A 14452-nucleotide genomic window follows, 5' to 3' on the forward strand; every position below is an offset into this window, starting at 1 on the left:
TACTTTTAGAATGGCTTGACCTGACATATTTTATAAATAAGCCTCACAAGCTACAGGTGAATTTGTGTATGTCTCTGTCTGTCTGTCTTTGGGGTAAAAAAAAGAAAGAAGTAAGATATCAAGGTTAACACAATTCTAATTATCTGGAAATGAGCAAACAATATGAAGTTATTTTTTGGTTCATTTGGTCAGTTCAGCAAATTGAACCCATTCAGACCTCACAACTGAAGTTGACACCAACCGTCTCAGGCTTCAACCTGCCAACAATCCCTGCATTAAATCACCTTCATCGTTGCCACATCACAAAGAGGAACATCCTGTAAGCATCCAACTCCTGCACATGTTTCTGAGTGATGTTATCTCAAGATTTCCCAAGAATTGTACACTAAAATGCCATCAGCAAAGATGTACATGATTCATTTATTTTAAACATGCCAAGAATTGTGATAAAAAATAAATAAAACACATCCTCAGATCAAGCTGTTCATTGTGCAAATAGTTGTAATATCTGTCTTTCCTAGCTCCGATGATTCTTACCCGTCATGATAAGCAGGTGGCAAAATGAAGCAATTTCCATAAAAATAATAAGTGTTTTTTTTCCAGTATCCTGATAGCATATATTTCAATGGAGAATGGAAAGAGCATGCCACTAGAAATTATTCAGTGACCCAGGCTTTCCTACTAACTTAGGATTGGTCTTGAGCATAGAGCATTATCTGTCTATAGTCTTGAATGTTTTCTCCAAAATAAGGAAAGTCAATATCATCTTCAATATCTTCCCAAGTCTAACATTGTTTGGTATTAACAATATAACTTAAATACAGTTAAGCCTTCAGCCCAGTCCTACACCCAGCTTTTGGGCTCCTGCTGACAGCTAAGGAGGAACATACTGAGAGGGCTGGAGCCTGCTGATCTCTGCCCCGGGGCTGCCACTGCTTTGAAGAGCAGCTGAATGTGTAAACCTATACATTAAATTCAACCCTAAATGTTTATACAGAAAAATGCAAGTCACTTTATATGCCACTTTGACTTAAACCCACAATATATGGTAATTGATGCTTTTTAAAAGAAAAATATACTTTGCACACAGTTCTATGAAAGAAGTCTATGTACAGTCAAATAAACAGCCCTGTTTCAATTGTGCACTTTGGCCATCTTATCATTGCATGAGTTTGTTGGGTATTCTCCACGATCGTACAGGGGGGAAAAAAGGCAGAAATTGAGCTTTAATCCTGGCCCAACACTTTACTGCCTCTATGACCTTGAGGAAATTACTTGTTCATTCATATCTTCATCCATAAACCAGGAATTGCAGTTCATACCATGTGAAAAGAGATACTGTTTAGAGATTGTCAAAGATGACTTAGAAATAGCAGACCCTCCATAAATGATAGCTGTTATTGTTACTATAAGTCTCTGATGTGGCTAGAAAAATGTCACATGTAGCCATGTATTTCAGTCGTGGCCATGCCATAGGGTTATTCTTTGGAGTCACAAAGACATTATTGGAAAGTGCTCAGTTATTCAGGCTGTTCTTTTCAGCACCATTAAGTGATCATCTGCAAGACAAGAAATGAGTGAATCTTTTACATCTGAACCCTGGGATATAAAATCTTTCAGAAATTTCCTCTAAACAGCTTATGTACTGCATTCAAAACTATATTCTCTTGATGTGCAAGTGATGAGAGAGTTTAGAATCTGATGAAAATGAAAGGAAAATCTTTCAACCTGAAAATAATGGACATGAAGTTGGCAAATTAGTTGAGAGAACAGTGGCTATAACAATTCCACCAAGTGTCTGAAACATTATCGCCATCCAATCACATACCGGAAAGTGTACAAGAGGAAAAGCAGATATTCTTTGGTAAATGATATTCAGTATTTTAGCAGGTGTGATTTTTTTTCACAAATGCTTCCTTTGAGCTAGCTTTGATGGGTTATAAAAAGGGGGGATGACCTGCCATGTCGAGAAGCAAAAGAAAGAAAAAGAGAGAGGGGGAAAGAAAGAGAGAGAAACAAAAATCTAGCATAATATAAAATCCATACTACTATGGAAGTTAATAGTAATCTTTATACTCAAAACCTGTAACAGAGGGGAGTTACTGTGGGGACTTAAGCATTTGTTCAGCAGAGTTTTGGGGAAATAGACATTTTATTGAGTCTAAAACCTTCTGCTGGAACCAAGAAACACTAGGCTGTCATTTCCACTTAGAATTCTCAGTTATGTAGACATATCACCTGTAGCAATTAATTAAATATAGTTTTAAAAATTATTTTTAGTACTAGCCTTAACTAACTGGTATAGAGAAATCAATGTCTTTTTATTGATTATTAGGCAAAAAATAACTAACATCATATATTTTTTAATTACATATGATTCTTTTCTTTAAGAATACTTTCAAGTTAATCTGCAATTCAGAGCAAAGACCAGAGAGAGAGAAATTGTCACCATGTCTTGTCATTCCTCCGGCCATGGCTATAGTTCTGAGACATTAGATATATCATTAGTAAGTCTCCATCACCTTACACTAAAATTTTATACCATTTTTTTCTTGCAACAAGATCGTTCCTTAGTCAGTACAAGAGCCAATATCTTCATCTCAGTGTTCTCTGGAATATAGATATTCAGTGGCTGGCTCACGTGTCTCTGCCCCATTTACAACCAAGAAATAAAAGTGTGAAGAAAATTGTGCAGATCAGGCCAAGTGAGGTAGAAAAAAAGAGAGCTATAGGTGTTCTTGCCTGAGAGAACTTAAAGGGCCAGTTCTGGCCATGTCAAACATCAGTTCCACCACATTCTAGTGCTAGCACTGTCTCTGACCACACCTAGTTGCTAGGAGACTGTAACTTATCTTCTGAGCTTCTGCCTGTCTCTTCCAGCATGGTGTTCTCTCATTGCTTTCATTGCCAAAGATCCAAAACCAAGCAAACCCAACCAAAGGACTCTCCCAAGAGATAAGCTAAATGGTCACATTTTCTTTCCTGAGAGCTCAAAACCAAAGTGCTAAAATTTCTGTATGAACACTCACAGACTTTGGGATTTCAGGAACAAGAAAAAATTTATAATATTTGATGTTTCAAAAATTACTGCCATTAGGCTCACAAACATTTCATTAAAATGGAGGGGGTATGATCGATGCTTCTAGACCATCAAACCTCAGAGGGAAGGTAGGGGAGAGTAGGGGTAAGGGGGAGAGATCAACCAAAGGACTTGTATGCATGCATATAAGCCTAACCAATGGACACAGACAACTGGGGTGGGGGGTGAGGGCATGAGTCGGGGGGTGGGGGGTTAAGGACACATATGTAATACCTTAATCAATAAAGAAAAAATATATATATATAAAAATGAAGGGGGTATTTTAGCAATTAAATATAGGAAGAATCTTATAAACATCAGTCCTTGAAATTGAACAAAATTAACTTCACGGAAGAGCCATTGTGTTCATTTTAGTTTGTTGTGAAGCAATATCAAATTATCATAGTCCTACAACTTTTGGACCAACATTGCAGAGCCTCTTCTGTGACAGTTACCCCAACAACCCATTGCATTTTTAGGCAGATCAGTTAAGGTTTCCTACATAGTTAAGTGAAGAGGTTTTTGGTTTTTTTCAATCTTAACAAATCAAATGCTTTGGCTAACCAAAAATTTGCTGGAAGCATAATGATCCTCTGAAATTGTCTCTTTCCCTCTCTTACCACAGGCAAAGAGTTATAGAGTTCCTGTAGATGTTAACTTTTTGGTATACATTTTTATGAATCATATCCAGTCATAGCATTTTGTGGTCAGAAAATATGACCTGCAAAGTTTCACTTTTGAGATATTTATTAAGATTGACTTTGTTACAAAGTTAATTATTTTCTTGTGAATACTCCATGGATGCTTAAAAATGGTGCTTGTGTGCACTAATGCTCAAAAATATTCACTCCTATCTCTTAACCCACATTCCCATTAGCATTTACTTCTCCACTGCATTGATGTTGGATTCAATCACTTGACTGGCTTTGATTCAAACTATTTTGAGTATGCATACCTTTCCTCTTGAATATGGGCTTAGCCTTGTCTGATTTGGTCCACGGAATGCAGGTAGAAATCAGGGCGAGTCACTTTCAACATTAAGCATTAACAAGTGTTGTGTTTTTGAATGCCACTTGTCTACTACCATCGGCATGAGAAAACATGCTGGCTATTCTGTGTATTCAAAGATGATGAGATACATGCCAGACAGACCTAACTCAAGATTCTAACCTCAATCAAGTTCATTCTAAATGTGCTGATCCCAAACCAACCTAAAGATGCTGAAATAAGTACAGATGAAATTAGCACAATGGTCCACATGGTTTGAAGACACATAACCAATAACTTTATTTTTATATGGCACTGAGATTTTTGACTGATGCTTAATCATCAGTAGCTGACTGAAACAGTGCTACAATGCTCTATTTCTTGGGTAGAAAATTGTATACATGTATTCAATTAAATATTCTAATATGATATACAAATTCTCTAATTATACTCACCTATTTTATCTCTAAGGACTAAGGAAGCTATATCAAAGTCTTAAATAAAGTTAATATTCTTTCAATATATCTAACAGTTTTGCTTTATGCATTTCTATGCCTACGTATTATCTTTTCAAGGTGTTTCAAAGATTTTGGCTTTTCCTAATTCTGCACGTTGTAGACATCAACCTAAAGAGATATAGTAATGTTATTATCACAAATCTCCTTTAGTGTTAATTGCATTTGGACTATGATTTTTGAAACATGAAGACTGTAAGTAAAGGATACACCTGAAATAATGCAATTTCACAGCCTCTGGAAGGCAGATGGAGGATTTATTTTGAAAAAAGTGTCTTTCACTATCAGATCTCAAGTTATATTAAATATGTGACCATTTAGCTTATCTCTTGGGAGAGTCCCGATAATAAAATCTGGAGACATATGTGAAATGGGATAGCTTTGGAAGGAGAAATTCATTTACCGGATAGAACTGAAATTGAATTCTGTGAAGTACATATTGAAAATATGGGCATTAAGAGAGTGTTGGACGTTTTGTTTTTCACATAGGTGTCTACCTAGTTTGCTTTGTGTATATTTCATTGTGGCATTATAAATTAGGAAGGGAATTGTCCTTGGAATGAAAGCTACATTTCAGTGCTACCAATTTGTTTTCTTAGGTGGAATTTTCTCTTTCAATCTGAGTCATATGATTTAATGCTAGTTGTCAAACATTTAAACTAAATATATATTAATTTTTTTCCAACTGTTGGTTTATATATTTGAGAGTCTTTACTGGTACCTGGACTCTTGAAATATTTTCTGGCTCCTTGATTTGTAACAAGTGCAACTTTCAGAGGTGCTAAGACATTCTATGTAAATAATATTTATTAAAACTTTATATAATTATCACAGTTTTCACCTAATAACATTTTGGTTGGGACTTATTGCAGTTTCAAATTATGTACACATCCATATTTGCTTATAGTGAAAAAAAGATTATTAAAGCACTCACTCATGTAATTATATTCAAATACCAAAAATACAGATATTAGATTACTATGGCCCAAAATGAGAATACAAATTTGACTATGGGTCTTATAAATAAAATATTTCTCTTGTATTAGATTCAGGCAAATGTCAAGAGCTAACATTTATGAGTATGTAAAAAGTCCAGTTAACAGTGCCTCCTATTTGAGCAAATGAAGTTTGTTTTTCTTATTAGAAAGTTAACAGCTTTTTTAAAAGTTGTAACATTAAAATTTAATAATTATTTTCTCTAGGATTAAAATATGTGTTTTATAGAGGGCTTCCTTATGTAGTATGTAGCTATAGAACATAGTAGCAATAAGTTGGAATACTTGCATGGGCGTTCAGAGTTGCTGAGGTACACATTGTGCCTGTCAAATTAGATATATTTCCAGGAAAAACCAGGCTACTGTCCAATCATAAGTACTACTCTTTTATTACAAAATTTCTTTAAAAGGCAGAAGATACAAAATGACCCTAGATCCAAACCTCTCCATGATCTATGTCCAAAACGGTTGTGTCGGAGACTGTTGTTCACTACAACGTTTGGAATCTGCAACTTCTTTGGCACAGTAAGATTGCAGTGTCCTGTCTTTCTTGCAGTTAAATACTGGCAAATAATGGTATTCTCTTTAATAGGACACAGTTCCCATTCAATAGATTAGTGAAAACTCCACTTTTTAAAATCGAATGTCTTAATCCTAAATTAAGCACAGATGGTTAGAAATCATTTTGTGTCAGATATTTGAGCTTCCCGTTCTGACAAATCTTGGCACACTTTTGGAATTGGGATTTGAGTGTTAAAATTATTATCCATCCATGCATCATTATTATCTTAAACTAGAGGCCTGGGGCACAAAATTCATGCACTCGGGGGGTCCCTCAGCCCAGCCTGCACCCTCTTGCAGTCCGGGAGCCCTTGGGGGATGTCCGACTAACGGCTTAGGTCAGCTCCCCGGAGTCGGACATCCTTAGCGCTGCTGAGGAGGTGGGAGAGGCTCCTGCCACCGCCACTGCACTTGCCAGCCATGAGCTTGGCTTCTGGCTGAGCGGCACTCCCCCTGTGGGAGTGCACTGACCACCAGAGGGCAGCTTCTGCCTTGAGCTTCTGTCCCCTGGTGGTCAGTGTGCCTCATAGAGACCGGTCATTCTGCCATTTGGTCTATTAGCCTTTTATTATATAGGATATAGAATTCAAATTACTCAAAACAATAGAAATATGACAAGAAAAGGTGGACATCTCTAGGCCTGACTCATGGAAATGTCCCATGGAGTCTCAAGAGGGAAGATGCCTAAGTCACAATTGGAGAAGACTCTCTGCTAATTATGAATGTCTATGACAATTTTGGACTTGGCATGAATGAGAAAGAGACTTCAGGGTGTAGATTGTTTCCAAAGGTGGCCACAGTGATCCCTTTCATCTCCCATGTGTAGGTACACATCAGTTGTAAGAGACCTTGCAAGGATATTCCTTACACATTTTACTATTTCTCCCAATGGTAACATTTTACAAGACTATCATGTAATATCACAGGTGGGATACTGATAATATAATCTACCAATATTTTTTAGATTTCAAGTTTTCTTTCAACTCTTAGTGTTTATGTGTATGTGTTTGTGTGGGTATTTATGTGTATGCAGTTTATCACAGGTGCAGATTCATGTGACCTCCACTACAGTCAAAATATAAAACAGTGCCATCATCTCAGGAATTCCTTATGTTGCCTGGTTATAACATACCCCCTGTACTCTCCCAAATTTGTTCCCAACCAATAGCAACCATTAATCTGTTCTCCCTTTCTAAATTGTGTTATTTTTAATAGTATTTTTATAGCTTAGTTGGTATGGCTCAATGGTTGAGCATTGACCTATAAACCAGGAGGTCACAGTTTCATTCTTGGTCAGGGAGCATGCCCGGCTTGCAGGCTTGATCCCCAGTGTGGGGTGTGCAGGAGGCAGCCAATCAATGATTTCTCTCATCATTGATTTTTCTCTCTCTCCCTCTCTGTTCCTTTCTGAAGTCATTTATAAATGGACTCATATAGTATGCAACCTTTTGGCAGTGGTGTTTTTCACTCAGCATAATTTCCTGGAGATGAACACAAATTTTTATGTATATCAATAGACCTTTCCTTTTGATTGCTGAGAAGTATGCCATAGTATTGATATACCACAGTTTAACCATTCACCTGTTGAAGGGCATTTGGGTAGTTTCAGTCTTGGGCTATTCTTAATAGATTCTTGTATGAGCATAACTATTCATTTCTCTGAAATAAATACTCAGGAGTGCATTTAGTATTTATCATTTTCTTCTGCTGCTTACATGAGTTTATTGTGGTCTTATTTTTTCTAAGGTTTGTGTGTGTGTGTGTGTGTATGAGAGAGAGAGAAAGAGAGAGAGAGAGAGAGAGAGAGAGAGAGAGAGAGAGAGAGAGAGAGAGGGAGAGAGAGAGAGAGAGATAGGAGCATAGATTATTGAATGGAGATCTTTCCTTATTTCTGTCTGAACATTTCTTTTTGTAAGGTGACTTTGTCAGTTCCACCATCAAGAGGTGAAATCTGGTTCTCCATGTGAATCTCATCTGGCTCTGTGACTCTCATTAGTCATTAGAAAGCGTAGAAATCATGCTCTGCTGGAACTAAAACTTATGAGGACCAGCAGCACTGCTTTTACTCTCATGAAAGTCAGGCACCAGGTAAGGAAGTAGCCCTAGATCTCTGAATGACGAGAGACCATGTAGAAAGAGAAGCTATAGGAGAATAATAAGGTGCCAAAAATTAGTAAACAAATACAAGGCCATAAAATGTGACCATCCCAGTTCCTCTAGCTCTAGCCATGTAGATCAGAGATGAGCCTTACCATTTGCATCCTGATGGAATTTTTGACTCAAAGAAGATTCAACAATTCGATGGTAGTTGTCCTAAGTCACAAAGTTCTAGAGCTGTTTTTTATATGGTAATAAATAGTAAACCAGTGTTTTGTGAAGCTACTAAGATTTCTTGTTTGTTTGTTGTAGTGTCTAATAATACCTTAACTCATGCAAAGGTCAGCCAACAAATCCTCCAAATTTATGTTTTGATATAGCTAGCACAATTTTACAAGCAGGGATAGGCAAATTTTTAATGAATTTTAAATATTTTTGTAGTGTTGGCGAAAACTATCCTAGCTATAATCTCCAAATACTTTAAGTATCTTAATTGTAAGTTGAACATAAATGGCAAAAAATGAGACTGTGGCAAATCCTTAAGTTTTGCCTATTTACTAGTACTTGGCTTACCTTTGAAATTTGGATTTAAGTGCTTAAATTAATATTATATTTTAGGTAGTAACATTATTATTATTTAAAGATAAAATGAAACCTCAAAATAAGAAAAAAAAAGTGGAAAACAAGCTCATCAAGGTTTAACAGTCAGGCAGTCTATTAATTTCATGGTTCAACAAAAAGTGTTGGAGGATGAGGGTAGGGGAACTAGTTTTAGCATTATAAGTATCATAGGCAAAGTTTCATAGGTATCATTAACTCCTAAACTATTTAGTCATTTTAACTAGTACTAATCCTGTAGCTATAAGGAAGGGGCCAAAACTCTAAAGAATTCGTGGAAGCCAGTTTACAGAACTAGCTTTGATGTTGCTGTCTGTTTGAGTCATATAACCATTTTGACCTGCATTTTCTAATGAGTCATGCTCCTTAATTTTATGTTTCTAAATATTTTAATCCTAACCACTTCTGAGGTCACACATCTTTAAAGAAGGTTACAGAAACAAATATTATCTGCTGATAATTATGAGGTATTTTTAAGATATCAAATACATTGGAAGCATGCTTATCTTTTTACATTAAATATGATTCTTACCAATAAAAGAAACATTTTAAATACCCCAAATGTATATTTTAACTTTAATAAAATGTAAAGGTCCATTTAATCTATGGCATGATACCATCAATATTTTCTAATTCTTTGTGTAACATTTAAACCTCATATCCCAGCATCATTGTAACTTGATAAAATGGATATAGATCATCTCACCTAAGAAAATGGAGACCCATCTGTTATATTTGAAATATATCTGTTCATCTGCTAAGTCCATTTGTCAAATTCATTTAAGTTAACAGAGATCTCCTCTCAGTACATAAAATAATATGTGAGGAAAAGAATTAAGACAGAGTTCTGCTTTACTAGATACCAGGGGATAAAAGCTTACCCAAAGCCAACCATTTTTCCAAATGTTTTAAATGTTTATTATATATTGTACCTGAATTGTAAAAGGACATTTCATTTGTTTTGTGTGTTTCTTTAAACTGCCTTCAAGTATGTTATTTGCAATGGATAATTTTAAATAATGAAAATATTTGTTAACTTTTATTTTTAAACATATTTATTTCTTTTACTCCAAGAGAAAATTAAAATAAATATTGTATTTAGATATATAGGAGTAAGATGATGGCAAGGAAAGTTTAGTCAGCCTTCTGAAGGTATTCTGGACTTTCATTAGTTTGAATCAGAGGGAACTTGTGAAACAACTAGTGGCCCAGTGCATGAAATTTGTGCACATTAAAAGGGAATTAATTAGAGGAAATGTTTTAATATTTCTATTTGCCCTTTCTCTATAATAGAAGTGTGAGAGATGAAAGGAAATTAGTAAAATGTATATGAAAATAATATATAAATTTATTAATAAATAGTTACAAAAGGATATAACAACAACAGAGGCATGATATAAAAAACAACAAAAACATGATATGAAAACAACAGTGATGCAAACAATGACTGATAAAGTGATTAAACTTAATCTAATATCTCCCTGTACACCACATTAAGAGTGAAAACACTTTCAGAGTGCTTGACTAATTTCCCTTGTGATGAAGTACTTAGAACTTTAACTTTAACGTCACATGCTCTTCGAACTCGAGAGAAAGCAACATATAACTGACCATGTGCGAAAACAGGTTCAGGTAGGAATATGCCTACTCTATCTAGAGTTTGTCCTTGTGATTTATTAATAGTCATTGCAAATGCTGGCATCACAGGAAACTGTCTTCAAATTAATTTAAATGGGAGGCCAGTGTCAGATGGGGACAAATCAATTCTTGGAATCAGAACAACCTCTCCCTCTGCAGATCCTATTAGTACTTCAACTTCAATAATGTTAGGTCGTAATTTTTTGATAATAAATCTGGTACCATTAAAAAGACCCAATTTACTATTAAGATTTCTCAATAGCATGATTATTGCACTCACTTTCATTTTTAATTTATGACACAGCATTCCCGAAGGAGTAACACTGTTAAGAAATTCAATAAGAAAATTTTCCTTTTCAGCATCATCTGTTGAATCAATGGAATCATCACTCAAATATGTGTGAAAAACCCATTGAGTATATCCAAAATTTCTTCATTTAATTTTTTGAATGTGCTCATTTTTTGGACAAAGAATTGCATGTTTAGATATATTTTTAATACTATCTATAGATATATTTCCAAAGGTAGCTTCAATAATAGATCCATTACAAATCATTTCACAGAGGATTTTAATAATAGCCATTCCTAAATGAAAACTGCTATTTAGTTTGCCATCTCCAAGTTTTACTAACCATTCACTATAAGCAGAAGCCACTGATCTTATATTTGTTGTAAGAGACAACTTTCTGAAACATCCCCAAACATTACAGTACTTTAAACTTGTTTGTACTATGGCCGATCGCATAGCATGCAGTACAATACTGAGACGTCAAAAATCCCCTCCAGAAGGAGAACTTTCCCACCAAATACAATATTCAAATTCATAATTTCTCTTAGTAATCTGTCTATGGCATTTATAGCATGACTGGATCCCATGGTGCATTCATCAATAATGAGAAGTTGGGCCTTTTTAATAGTTTTAGCAACTTGACTGTTTATATCACCAGCATCTAGAACAGTGGTTCTCAACCTTGGCTGCACACTAGAATCACCTGGGAATCTTTTAAAATCCTGATTTCTGGGCCTCATCCTCTGGAAATTCTGTTTCTTTGTTACTAATGTTGTGGCCCCACCCCATAACAAAGAAACAGAATTTCCGGAGGATGAAGTCCAGAAATCAGGATTTTAAAAAGATTCCCAAGGTGATTCTAGTGTGCAGCCAAGGTTGAGAACCACTGATCTAGAAGGAAAAAAAATAAAGAATTCTATTATTAGGCCATTTCTTCTTATTTTAAATCTTTCCTGGACCTAGAATATTCTCCTACACACTTTAAAATGGGTTCTCTTGCCACTTGTATCAAACATGACATGATTTCTCAAGCAGGAAGTGAAAGGCTCTCTTTGGTGTGCTCATAATATGTTATTTATAGCTTTTATTGCCATTGCTGTAATTTAACCATCTCCTCTTCCCCATGTTTCATGTCTTTTAAAATTTTATAGTCCTAAAGATAGGGACCCCAATTTCAAATGCCAAATGGGCCAGACACCCAAAAAAATAAAATGGAACACGGTGGTGTTAATAACAGTTACCATTTGTTTAACTTTTACTGCATTCCAGACACTGGGATCTATTAACTCCTCACACCAACCCTCTGTGCTAAAGAATATTTTTATCCCATTTAAAAATATACTGAAGCACAGAAAATTTAAGTAACTTGCTAAGGAGGAGGAGGAGGCAGGAGTTTAGTCCAAACAGGCTTGTTCCAGAATCTGAACTCTTCAGCAGTAAATAATGCTATGAAATAGAGTAGGAAGGAAGAGGCTATGGGCTACTAAAGAGCAAACACATACCTGGAAATTCACTTGTTGAACATGATAGTTATAAGAACACTCAAGCAACATCCACAGTGGTGAGGTGGCTCTCCAAAGTAATTTTTAACACTTGTTGAACATGATAGTTATAAGAACACTCAAGCAACATCCACAGTGGTGAGGTGGCTCTCCAAAGTAATTTTTAAAACTATGTCAATTTGACTAAAAATCAGAATATAATATCATCTCATGAGAAAGAAAACCCTCTTGTAACTTCAGTTTCGTAGGGTAATTGGTAAAGCACCAGCACATGCCTACCCATCTAAAAAATGCTCCCATTTGTTGTATAAAATATTCCATCATGACTTCAAAATTCATTTGCTCCCATGAGTGAAAATTTCCCATTGTTTCTTTCATGTTTTTTAATTGTTTCTGATCCACAGCGAGTATCAAAAGAGATAAGTAAATAGGAAAAAAAAGGAACATATAGAGAATATCACATACTTCTAGATTTGGAGCAGAATAATCTATAAACGACTTTAGAAGAAATATATAAAGAACTTTAAAAAACTTCCTATTTGTCTTTGTTTCCACCAAAATCTTCTTAATTTGGGGCAGGGATGGAGGTGGTAGTGGTCATGTTTTCCCAAACTTAAAATGGGGTGTTTTATACAACGTAACAATGAAAATTAGGATAGGTACCTATTGTAAACACTAAGACTTTCAAAGGTAGTTCCTCAAGAGACACATATGAAAATTGAAAATTAATTAATTTAGATAAATATTTTGATTATCAGAAAAATGTCAATAATTATTCAGTACAATTCTGATATAAACAAGTAATCCAATAATTATAATATTTTTGGTTCAAAACCCACTCCAACATTTGCCAATTTTTGTTGAAGGCAGGTTAATAATGTTATTCAATCTAGTTTTTATAAAGCATCATCTTCTTTTTATCTTATTTGAACATTTCTATTTGTTTTTCCTCCAAAATACTAGAAAGACTTCTATTTCTGGTAAAATTTCCAACTAATTATCCTGAGAAATAATATTCCAGAATAAATTCCATTACACACACACACAAATATTCTAGAGAAAACATCTTTTTTTTAATAAACACAATTTTAGATTTTTAATTTCACAGCAAGTAAACATACTTTTTAAAATTATACATGAAATCTCAATAAATTTTTAAATGCTCAGTTTGGATATTTTCTGATGGCATTTATCAATTTCAGTAACTGGATTTTTGGTTTCAAGGTTCATGTAGAGGACAGAATATAGAAGGCTTTGGTCAAAACAAAATATAGTGTTAGATCTATATTCTCTAGTCCTCCACCAAACACATACACAAAGCCAGGGTCCTTGAAGGCCTACACCATCAGTAAAAGAATAGTCTACAGAACAGTCTTCTATATGCAAAAAAAAAAGAGACAATGAATAAAAATAGTATTTCTACCTTAACCCATGATCTGAGTGGTAGAAAAAACATCTTTTTGAATATTCATAATATCAAGATGACAAATAAACAGAAAGGCACCCTGGAAGAAGCAAAAGCAAATTCTGCCTAAATAAAAAATCTGCAACCTATGCCTATCATGATCCCCACATTAAATCCCACCAAAAATGAGTCCAGGCTGCAAAATTACAAAACTGATAGAAAAACTAGTTTTGCTGAGTTAGATCAACAAATCTAAAAAGAAAATTAGTTAACTGTGAAACCCAGCTGGGGAAAAAAATGATTTTCTATGCTTCAGAAAGTATCAAAGACAAAAAAAATTATGAGAGTGCAAGAGACAAAAATCTGTAATATATATCTAATTAGAGTTGTAATTGAGAAGATAGAGGGAATGTAAAAAATGCAAATTTAGTGCTCACTTCGGCAGCACATATACTAAAATTGGAATGATACAGAGAAGATTAGCATGGCCCCTGCGCAAGGATAACACGCAAATTCATGAAGCATTCCATATTTTAAAAAAATTGCAAATTTAGGTAATGGGTGATAATTTTTCAAAATTGGTAAAACCCACAATTCCTTAGATTTAGGAAATACAATAAACCCAAAACTATATTTAAAAAAGTAATCTATATTTATTTACATAATAGTGAAATTGAACAAAGGGTAGAGATTTGAATAGACATAAAAGTGCATACACATACAGAAATACCGAGAGAGAGAGAGAGAATTGGTCGGGGAGAGAGAG

At 34.8% G+C, this 14452-nt stretch overlaps 1 non-coding gene across 1 annotated transcript; it reads left to right on the forward strand.

Moving 5' to 3' along the window:
- The first annotated feature begins 14115 nt into the window (after window positions 1-14115).
- LOC111825613 lies at window positions 14116-14222 on the forward strand. The gene has a single exon (XR_002828805.1). It is a non-coding gene; the product is annotated as a U6 spliceosomal RNA (small nuclear RNA).
- The last annotated feature ends 230 nt before the right edge of the window (window positions 14223-14452 follow it).

Source organism: Myotis lucifugus, unplaced genomic scaffold (genome assembly GCF_000147115.1).
Source record: "Myotis lucifugus unplaced genomic scaffold, Myoluc2.0 scaffold_34, whole genome shotgun sequence".
Taxonomy (NCBI): Eukaryota; Metazoa; Chordata; class Mammalia; order Chiroptera; family Vespertilionidae; genus Myotis; species Myotis lucifugus.